Raw genomic sequence first — 12,033 nt, 5'->3', positions numbered from 1 at the left:
ATTATGATCCTAATACACAAAACAGGAGGAGCTGAGCTTCTCACTCTCATTTGCTTATAGCAACAAGAATAGGTGTTACAATAAGATGGCAGAGAATCTCTCCTTCTGTGGATTTACTTACTAAAAAGAAAAAAAAAACCATAGTTTTTCATCCATAGGTTTGGAGTGAGATCCACATTAACCACTCTATGATCTTGACAGTACATCATTCAACATTTTAAGGTTCAAAATTAGCTTGAGAGTCAAGTGAGATAATGTGTGTGAGATCCTAAGAAAATTGCCTATTGCTACACGATTACGTATGTTGGAGTTCAGTTCAGTTCAGTCGCTCAGTCGTGTCTGCAACTTTGCAACCCCATGGACTGAGCATGCCAGGCCTCCCTGTCCATCACCAATTCCTGGAGTTTACTCAAACTCATATCCATTGAGTTGGTGATGCCATCCAACCATCTCATCCTCTGTCGTCCCTTCTCCTCCCACCTTCAATCTTTCCCAGCGTCATGGTCTTTTCCAATGAGTCAACTCTTGGCATGAAGTGGCCAAAGTACTGGAGTTTCAGCTTTAGCATCATTCCTTCCAAAGAAATCCCAGGGCTGATCTCCTTCAGAATGGACTGGTTCAATCTCCTTGTAGTCCAAGGGACTCTCAAGAGTCTTCTCCAACACCATAGTTCAAAACCATCAATTCTTCGGTGCTCAGGTTTTTTTAATAGTCCAACTCTCACATTCATACATGATTAATGGAAAAACCATAGCCTTGACTAGATGGATCTTTGTTGGTAAAGTAATGTCTCTGCTTTTTAATATGCTATCTAGGTTGGTCATAACTTTCCTTCCAAGGAGTTAGCATCTTTTAACTTCATGGCTGTAGTCACCATCTGCTGTGATTTTGGAGCCCCCCAAAATAAAATCCGTTACTGTTTCCACTGTTTCCGCATCTATTTGCCATGAAGTGATGGGACCAGATCTCATGATCTTACTTTTCTGAATGCTGAACTTTAAGCCAACTTTTTCACTCTCTTCTTTCACTTTCATCAAGAGGCTCTTTAGTTCTTCTTCACTTTCTGCCATAAGGGTGGTGTCATATGAATATCTGAGGTTATTGTTATTTTCCCGGCAATCCTGATTCCAGCTTGTGCTTCATCCAGCCCAGCGTTTCTCATGATGTACTCTGCATAGAAGTTAAATAAGCAGGGTGACAATATACAGCTTTGAGATACTCCTTTCCCTATGTGGAGCTGTCTGTTGTTCCATGTCCAGTTTTAACTGTTGCTTCCTGACCTGCATACAGGTTTCTCAGGGGGCAGGTAAGGTGGTTTGGTATTCCCATCTCTTTTAGAATTTTCCACAGTTTATTGTGATCCATACAATCAAAGGCATTGCCGTAGTCAATAAAGCAGAAATAGATGTTTTTTCTGGAACTCTCTTGCCTTTTTGATGATCCAGTGGATGTTGGCAATTTGGTCTCTGGTTCCTCTGCCTTTTCTAAAACCAACTTGAATATCTGGAAATTCACAGTTCACGTATTGCTGAAGCCTGGCTTGGAGAATTTTAAGCATCACTTCACTAGCGTGAGAGATGAGTGCAATTGTGCAGTAGTTTGAGCATTCTTTGGCATTGCCTTTCTTTGGGATTGGAATGAAAACGGACCTTTTCCAGTCCTGTGGCCACTGCTGAGTTTTCCAAATTTGCTGGCATATTGAGTGCAGCACTTTCACAGCATCATCTTTCAGGATTTGAAATAGCACTGTATAGTCTTAAGGGATTTGATTTAGGTCATACCTGAATGGTCTAGTGGTTTTCTCCACTCTCTTCAATTTAAGTTTCAATTTGGCAGTAAGGAGTTCATGATCTGAGCCACAGTCAGCCTCCGGTCTTGTTTTTGCTGACTGTATAGAGCTTCTCCATCTTTGGTTGCAAAGAATATAATCAATCTGATTTCGGTGTCGACCATCTGGTGATGTCCATGTGTAGAGTCTTCTCTTGTGTTGTTGGAAGAGGGTGTTTGCTATGACCAGTGTGTTCTCTTGGCAGAAACCTATTAGTCTTTGCCCTGCTTCATTTTGTACTCCAAGGTCAAATTTGCTTGCTACTCCAGGTGTTTCTTGACTTCTTACTTTTGCATTCCAGTCCCCTATAATGAAAAGGGCATCTTTTTTGGGTGTTAGTTCTAGAATGTCTTATAGGTCTTCATAGAACTGTTCAACTTCAGCTTCTTCAGCTTTACTGGTTGGGGCATAGACTTGGATTACCATGATACTGAATAGTTTGCCTTGGAAAAGAACAGAGATCCTTCTGTCGTTTTTGAGATTGCATCCAAGTACTGCATTTCAGACTCTTTTGTTGATTATGATGGCTATTCCATTTCTTCTAAGTGAATCATAACAAGTATATATGATTAACCTCATTCAAAATTAAAAGAAATATAAATTAAAGTAAGATACCATATATTATTTATTATACTATAAGAAATTAAAAGATCAGCATTGAAGAGGTTATGGGGAAAGAACTCTCATTTATTGTTTCTTGAAGCATAAAATCACAAAACTTTTATGAAGGGAAATTTGGCAACAAATGTAAAAATTAGAAATGCACAAATGCTTTCACCTAGCAGTTCTAATTCTAGAAATTTACACAAATGAGCAAAGATGGTTTTAATTGCAGCAATATTTATACTACTGAGAAAATAGGGGGCAACACTAAATAACCACTTGTAGGATACTAGGTAAAAAATGGCTCATTCATATATGGAAATTTATAGACTATATTAAACAAATTGGGCTTTCTGAGTAGCTCAAATGGTAAGAATCCACCTGCAATGCAGGAGGCCTGAGTTTGACCCCTGGGTTGTGAAGACCCCCTGGGGAAGGGAATGGTAACCCACTCTAGTATTTTTGCCCAGAGAATTCCATGTATAGAGCAGCCTGGTGAGTCACAGTCCATGGGGTCACAAAGAGGGTCAGACATGACTGAGCAATTTCACTCACTTTAAAGAAATGAGAGCGATTACACATAAAGGTAGTAAGACGGAAAGATGTTCATGATAAAATGCTAAGTGAAAGATGGAAAACATGTAATATGAGCCCATTTAACATAGAAACTATCTGCAAAGTTCTTGAAAAAGTCCTACCTCTAAATAAATGGGAATGGTTAATACTTATTAGCTTCAAGATAGCATACTTCATTAAAATAGTATCACCCAACTTAAAACTGCAAATTTATTTGAGTTTATTTGACGTAAACATGCAACTTTATATAAAGATAAGCATGAAGGTATGTTTTATATTTGTACTGCAAGACCAAAACCCACCTAAATATTCAAGAATAAGAGACAAAAGGAATGTTTAAATAATGTATGCATGAGTGCTTGCTAAGTCGCTTCAGTCGTGTCCGACTCTCTGATCCCATGGACTGCAGGCGCCTCTGTCCATGGGATTCTCTAGGTAAGAACACCGGAGTGGGTTGCCATTGTGTACAAAATGGAATATTGTAAGGACATTCAAAATTATATTACTTAAGATATGCTTGAGGTATAATGTTAAGGGAAAAATACAGATAATAAACTCTGATAAACAACTGGATCTCCATTTTATATAAAACTGAAAGAAAACATTTTACCATTGGTCTTTCTGGGTAGTAAATTATGGATGATTTAAGCTTATTCTTTGTACAGTATTTGTATTTTTCAGGTTTTCTAAAGTGAATATATACTAATTTTATAATAAAAATGGTTTATTTTAAAAGAAGACATTTATTATAATATAGAAAAACAATCCTGTGTCAGTTCAATGTCAGTAAATCTTTACAGGGATAGATATGACAGATACAGAATGAATTATATATATATATATGTTTTTAAATCCGATTTTTAGGCCTTTTTATTTCCCTCAAAATAATGTAAATGATTGAGAACAATATTCATATTGAATAGCTTTATGGTATTTGTAAAAGAAATGCAAAGCCAATTTCTTTTTTCCAAGACAATTAATTTTCATTCATTCAATAGATATTATGTTCATACTGTGTGTCAGGGTCTTGTTCTACAGCAAGTCAGACAAAAGTTTGGTTTCAACAGAGCTCACATTCTAGTAGGACAGATGGTTGATAAAAACAGAGTAGATATAAATTATAAAGTTAGGTAGTGGTAAATCCTATGAAAAAAGTAAATCAGGTCAAGAAACTGCAGAGTGATGGGCCCTGGCACTCAAAGTCAGGGTGTTAGGAAAACTTTTTGAGGAGGTGCTAAGTGAGCAGATATGAGACTGAAGTGAGGGAGTGAGCCATGTGAACAAGTGCACTTTCCTCGCAGAAAGGAGAGCAAATGCTGAGACCGAGGCAGAACTATGTTTGTTTTATTGAAAGCATAGCCCAGAAGCTGTGGCTGGGAAGACATAAGCAAAGAGAATATATATGATGGGACTAGAAATCCCTAGCAGCTGGACCATAGAGGGTTTGTAGGCCATGATAAGGGCTTCATGTTCTATCCCAACTGTTTTGGAAACTTTTTGACAATTGGGCAATCACCTTATTGCAGCATGAAGACATAAGTAACACAAAATTCTGTTGGAAAATGAAAAAACAAAAAAAGTGTGCTGACCTTCAGTTATAATAGTTACTTTTGAAAGTACTGATAATCTGCTATGAACTTGTCATATGTTTAGAAGAGAATCAGTTGAATTATATTATTAATATAACAACAAATTATTATATTATTAATAATGTCTATGTCTACTTTATGCTGTCTGTGTTGGGCCTCTGCCCTACAAGCCAAGTATCAAGTGACACAATTAACAGTTTAATTGGAAACCTATTGACTGATTCAGATTTCTGTAAGACATGTTACAAAATTGATTCCACTGAATTTCATGTTGCTAAGTTGCCATGAACTCAACTCTTTAAAATTGGAGTTAAAACTGTTATTTTGTAACAGATGAAAAATACCTTTGTGTATATATCTTCATAATTCATGGCATGAAAATTAAAACATATACTTGAACACATGATACTCAAGCCACCTCTTTATGTATTTGGGGAGACATCACACATTCCTAAGAAGAAAGGTGAGAACCTGTGACCCCCCCCCACCCCCCAACTCCACCCTATGAACTCTCCTCAAACAGTGATTACAGCTAATTCACAAACTGGAAGATTTATATATTTGTTCAGCTGTAGGCAAACTAGGTTCTCTGTGCCCTCTGTCAAGTTATTGTATCAAAGCTATACATTTAATTCTTTAAAAATGGGATGTTTGGTTGACCCACAGGGTGGCCCTGAGGAAGTCTGTGTTCTGTTATTCACAAAACACCCAAGCTGAGAAACGGCCCACTTAACTTCTGCACTGCTGCCCAAGAAAGGCAGCAATATATTTTCCACCTCCCAGGGAGCCAGCAGTAGACATTCAAAGCCGTGTTAGGCAAGGAGAGACCCCCATTTGGAGCAGAGGGTGCTTGCAGCAACATGTCCACTACTGCTATCACGACTCTGCCAGTCCATTTCTTGTATATACATGTGAATCTATGAGATTAATCAACTTCAGAAAATGAACAGTTGGTATATGTGACTGCAAAATTCTTATTACAAAGCCAAAAACATTTAAAAAATACTCTGTAACTCTGCTTCTGTTTGTGAATGAAGTTTTCATTACTCAATATGTTCTTGTGCCTCAGTAAGAAACAAGTTAGATTTTAGTCTTCTATGTTACTAAGCTACTGACTTTGCCTACCAGCAGGAGGTATGCATCTTTCTGAATATGCCTTTCCTTCTGTAGCCCTGAACTGTACACCTTCAAGACTTTTTGAAATGAAAATAATAACCATAATAGTGTCTAATAATAACAAGCCATTATCCCCAACTCAGGGCAGACAGAGGGCAGGCAAGTGATGATCTACTGGGTTTGTGTTATCTGCAGAGAACAAGAAACACGAGTAAGTAATTTTCTCTCCTTTCAAGATACTTCAACAGATCTCTGTGGAGACAAAGGCTTCAGGGGTGTATTTCTAAAACGATATCTACCAAACAGATTTAAAAAAATCCTCAGGGAGGAGTAAGGGCAAGTCTGATGTAACTGCATAAGAAAGCAGTAAGAAGAAGAAGAAGAGGAAAAAAAAAACCTTTGCTTTTTCTGATATAGAGGATGTACTGTGCTTTTGCCCCTATAGGTTTTGGAGCAACAGCTAGTATAACATGTTTTATCATTCATGAAGCATATATACCATCTATATGATTTTCTGAGGAAAAAAAATGGATGAAATCAACTTGCAAACAAATGGAGAAATATCTGAAATCTTTTAAAGAAATTTTCCCAAGTTAAAATTTTGAATTCAATTAATACTACTACTATTGCTACATCTACTTTGAGAATACTGTGATATCGTTTTCCAAATCTTTCCCATATATCAAGGGAAAACGTATCAACACATTTCTCACTGACACCCAGATCTAAACCTAGGGCTGGCTTTAATGAAGCATATCAGTGGGTCACAGAGTTAGATAGCACCTTAATAAGGTACTTTACAAACCCTGTAGGCTAAAAGTATTACATATATGAGAGACAAAATGGTGGAATTATTCCATTCCAAAATAAAAACAAAACACCACCACCACTGCTAGGCTTTCTTTCATAGCATTTATTTAACTCTGGGAATGGGTTCAATCCCAGGGTCAGGAAGATCACCTGAAGGAGGAAATGGCAACCCACTCCAGTATTCTTGCCTAGAGAATTCCATGGACAAAGGAGCCTGGAGGTCTACAGTCCATGGGCTTGCAAAGTGTCAGACTTGACAGGTATACTTGGCAGGTATGCAGACACTAGAAAATCATTTTCAGGATATAAGGATAATTTAACTACTTAAACACATATGGAATCAACTCCACTTCAGTTTAAGAAATAAGAATTGGACTAAATCAACTGAAAAAGAAAGAAGTCACAATAAAAACCTTCTACCATGAAAATGGAATCTTTGGTTCAATCCTTATAAAGGTAATCAAAACAAGATGGAAATCCTATAATCTGGGCTTAGTGGGTTCACAATTTCTACTAGTCTCTAAACTTTGCTATTCCTTTGCATATCATCTCTCCTCACAACTGTTTTGGACTCACTACTGATGTCCAGATGATGACCACAGTGTACTCATAGCCACAGTCAGTGGTAGGTCCTGTAGCCACTATTTTGATGAGCGCATGGTTGCACACGAATTAAATTAGGGACTGCCTAAAGTTTAAAGTACATATGGCTTTTAGAAAGCCCATTATGATCTAAAGAAGAAAAGAAATGAACTCTCACCACAAGAGTAAATGCTGCGGTCAAAAATGTAATTTACCTAACATCTTAAGAAATGGAACTCCATCTGTCAATTCCATCCTATGCCATATAGATGGTATATATGCCAACTTGCACAGAGTCTGTTTTTATTTTTATTTATTTTTTTTTTAAGGAGCCATGACCTTATGGGAAAGATTTACAGTAATATGTGATTATATATATTGTATTTTCATATGGTGTTGTCAGAAACTCAAGTTAGGCCTGGTTAACCTGATTGTACATTAATAATTTTTTTTATTTTTTTTTTATTTTTTATTTTTTTTTAAATTTTAAAATCTTTAATTCTTACATGCGTTCCCAAACATGGACCCCCCTCCCACCTCCCTCCCCACAACATCTCTCTGGGTCATCCCCATGCACCTGCCCCAAGCAAGCTGCACCCTACGTCAGACATGGACTGGCGATTCAATTCTTACATGACAGTATACAAGTTAGAATTCCCATTCTCCCAAATCATCCCACCCTCTCCCTCTCCCTCTGAGTCCAAAAGTCCGTTATACACATCTGTGTCTTTTTTCCTGTCTTGCATACAGGGTCGTCATTGCCATCTTCCTAAATTCCATATATATGTGTTAGTATACTGTATTGGTGTTTTTCTTTCTGGCTTACTTCACTCTGTATAATTGGCTCCAGTTTCATCCATCTCATCAGAACTGATTCAAATGAATTCTTTTTAACGTACCCCAATGTTCATCGCAGCACTGTTTATAATAGCCAGGACATGGAAACAACCTAGATGTCCATCAGCAGATGAATGGATAAGAAAGCTGTGGTACATATACACAATGGAGTATTACTCAGAGTCTGTTTTTAAACCCTGGAGTAGACCTAAGGTCAATGGCTCATCACAACATTTGATATCATATATAAATTCAGACTTAAATTGAAAAAAGTAGGGAAAATCACTAGACCATTCAGTATGACCTAAATCAAATCCCTTATGATTACACAGTGGAAGTGAGAAACATATTTAAGGGACTAGATCTGATAGAGAGAGTGCCTGATGAACTATGGATGGAGGTTTGTGACATTGTACAGAAGACAGGGATCAAGACCATCCCCATGGAAAATAAAGGCAAAACAACAAAATGGATGTCTGGGGAGGCCTTACAAACAGCTGTGAAAAGAAGAGAAGCAAAAAGCAAAGAAGAAAAGGAAAGATATACCCATTTGAATGCAGAGTTCCAAAGAATAGCAAGAAGAGATAAGAAAGCCTTCCTCAGTGATCAATGTAAAGAAATAGAGGAAAACAACAGAATGGGAAAGACTAGAGATCTCTTCAAGAAAATTAGAGATACCAAGGGAACATTTCATGCAAAGATAAAGGACAGAAATGGTATGGACCTAACAGAAGCAGAAGATATTAAGAAGAGGTGGCAAGAATACACAGAAGAACTGTACAAAAAAGATCTTCATGACCCAGATGATCACAATGGTGTGATCAATCTCCTAGAGAAAGACATCCTGGAATGTGAAGTCAAGTGGGCCTTAGAAAGCATCACTACAAACAAAGTTAGTGGAGGTGATGGAATTCCAATTGAGCTGTTTCAAATCCTGGAAGATGATGCTGTGAAAGTGCTGCACTCAATATGCCAGCAAATTTGGAAAACTCAGCAGTGGCCACAAGCCTGGAAAAGGTCCATTTTCATTACAATACCAAAGAAAGGCAACGCCAAAGAATGCTCAAACTACCGCACAATTGCACTCATCGCTCACACTAGTAAAGTAAAGCTCAAAATTCTCCAAGCCAGGCTTCAGCAATACGCGAACCGTGAACTTCCAGATGTTCATGCTGGTTTCAGGAAAGGCAGAAGAACCAGAGTAAAATTGCCAACATCCGCTGGATCATTGAAAAACCTAGAGAGTTTCAGAAAAACATCTATTTCTGCTTTATTGACTATGCCAAAGCCTCTGATTGTGTGGATCACAATAAACTGAAAAATTCTTAAAGAGATGGGACTACCAGACCACCTGACCTGCCTCTTGAGAAATCTGTATGCAGGTCAGGAAGCAACAGTTGGAACTGGACATGGAACAACAGACTGGTTCCAAATAGGAAAAGGAGTATGTCAAGGCTGTATATTGTCACCCTGCTTATTTAACTTCTCTGCAGAGTACATCATGAGAAACACTGGACTGGAAGAAACACAAGCTGGAATCAAGATTGCCGGGAGCAATATCAATAACCTCAGATGTGCAGATGACACCACCCTTATGGCAGAAAGTGAAGAGGAACTAAAAAGCCTCTTGATGAAAGTGAAAGAGGAGAGTGAAAAAGTTGGCTTAAAGCTCAACATTCAGAAAACGAAGATCATGGCATCTGGTCCTATCACTTTATGGGAAATAGATGGGGAAACAGTGGAAACAGTGTCAGACTTTATTTTTTTGGGCTCCAAAATCACTGCAGATGGTGACTGCAGCCATGAAATTAAAAGACGCTTACTCCTTGGAAGGAAAGTTATGACCAACCTAGATAGCATATTCAAAACCAGAGATATCAGTTTGCCGACTAAGGTCCATTTAGTCAAGGCTATGGTTTTTCCAGTGGTCATGTATGGATGTGAGAGTTGGACTATGAAGAGGGCTGAGCGCCGAAGAATTGATGCTTTTGAACTGTGGTGTTGGAGAAGACTCTTGAGAGTCCCTTGGACTGCAAGGAGATCCAAGCAGTCCATTCTGAAGGAGATCAGCCCTGGGATTTCTTTGGAAGGAATGATGCTAAAGCTGAAACTCCAGTACTTTGGCCACCGCATGTGAAGAGTTGACTCATTGGAAAAGACTCTGATGCTCGGAGGGATTGGGGGCAGGAGGAGAAGGGGATGACAGAGGATGAGATGGCTGGATGGCATCATTGACTCGATGGACATGAGTCTGAGTGAACTCCGGGAGTTGGTGATGGACAGGGAGGCCTGGCGTGCTGCAATTCATGGGATCGCAAAGAGTCGGACACGACTGAGCGACTGAACTGAACTAAACTGGAACAACAGACTCGTTCCAAATAGGAAAAGGAGTACGTCAGGGTGCATATTGTCACCCTGCTTATTTAACTTATATGCTGAGTATGTCATGAGAAATATGCTGGACTGGAAGAAACACAAGCTGGAATCAAGATTGCCCGAAGAAATAGCAATAACCTCAGATATGCAGATGATACCTCCCTTATGGCAGAAAGTGAAGAGGAACTAAAAAGCCTCTTGATGAAAGTGAAAGAGGAGAGTGAAAAAGTTGGCTTAAAAACATTCAGAAAACGAAGATCATGGCATCTGGTCCGATCACTTTATGGGAAATAGATGGGGAAACAGTGGAAACAGTGTCAGACTTTATTTTTGGGGGTTCCAAAATCACTGCAGATGGTGACTGCAGCCATGAAATTAAAGGACGCTTACTCCTTGGCAGGAAAGTTATGAGCAATCTATAGAGCATATTAAAAAGCAGAGACATTACATTACCAACAAAGGTCTGTCTAGTCAAGGATATGGCTTTTCCAGTGGTTATGTATGGATGTGAACGTTGGACTGTGAAGAAAGCTAAGCACCGAAGAATTGATGCTTTTAAACTATGGTGCTGGAGAAGACTCTTGAGAGTCCCTTGGACTGCAAGGAGATCCAACCAGTCCACTCTAAAGGAGATCAGTCCTGGGTGTTCATTGGAAGGACTGATGCTGGAGCTGAAACTCCAATACTTTGGCCATTTCATGCGAAGAGTTGACTCATTGGAAAAGACTCTGATGCTGGGAGGGATTGGGGGCAGGAGTAGAAGGGGACAACAGAGAATAAGATGACTAGACGGCATCACCAACTCGATGGACATCAGTTTGAGTGAATTTCGGGAGTTGGTGATGGACAAGGAGGCCTGGCGTGCTGCGATTCATGGTGTTGCTAAGAGTCAGACATGACTGAGTGACTGAACTGAACTGAACTGATAAGTAATTTTCCTCTTCTGGGGATATTCTATGCCTAAAAAAACATACATTTACCTATAAATTATTTTAGCCCAAAAGTGATTTGTCATCCTGCTTATTTAACTTATATGCAGAGTACATCACGAGAAACGCTGGGCTGGAAGAAGCACAAGCTGGAATCAAGATTGCCAGGAGAACTATCAATAACCTCAGATATGCAGATGACACCACCCTTATGGCAGAAAGTGAAGAGGAACTAAAAAGCCTCTTGATGAAAGGGAAAGAGGAGAGTGAAAAATTTGGCTTAAAGCTCAACATTCAGAAAACAAAGATCATGGCATCTCGTCCCATCACTTCATGGGAAATAGATGGAGAAACAGTAGAAACAGTGTCAGATTTTAGTTTTTGGGGCTCCAAAATCACTGCAGATGGTGACTGCAGCTATGAAATTAAAAGACGCTTACTCCTTGGAAGGAAAGTTATGACCAACCTATAGAGCATATTCAAAAGCAGAGACATTACTTTGCCAACAAAGGTCCATCTAGTCAAGGCTATGCTTTTTCCAGTAGCCATGCATGGATGTGAGAGTTGAACTGGGAAGAAAGCTGAGCACCGAAGAATTGATGCTTTTGAACTGTGGTGTTGGAGAAGACTCTTGAGAGTCCCTTGGACTGCAAGGAGATCCAACCAGTCCATTCTAAAGGAGATCAGCCCTGGGATTTCTTTGGAAGGAATGATGCTGAAGCTGAAACTCCAGTACTTTGGCCACCTCATGCCAAGAGTTGACTCATTGGAAAAGACTTTGATGCTG

General features: G+C 39.0%; 1 protein-coding gene across 4 annotated transcripts in view; it reads right to left on the bottom strand.

The window, feature by feature from the left end:
• RFX3 (regulatory factor X3) overlaps positions 1-12,033 on the bottom strand; it is a 341,608-nt gene that overhangs the window by 30,131 nt on the left and 299,444 nt on the right. The gene's annotated exons all lie outside the window — the stretch shown is intronic.

Source organism: Capra hircus, chromosome 8, assembly GCF_001704415.2.
Source record: "Capra hircus breed San Clemente chromosome 8, ASM170441v1, whole genome shotgun sequence".
In the NCBI taxonomy this organism is placed as follows: Eukaryota; Metazoa; Chordata; class Mammalia; order Artiodactyla; family Bovidae; genus Capra; species Capra hircus.
Note: the sequence above shows the minus strand (reverse complement) of the source record. Positions and strands in the feature narration are given on the sequence as shown.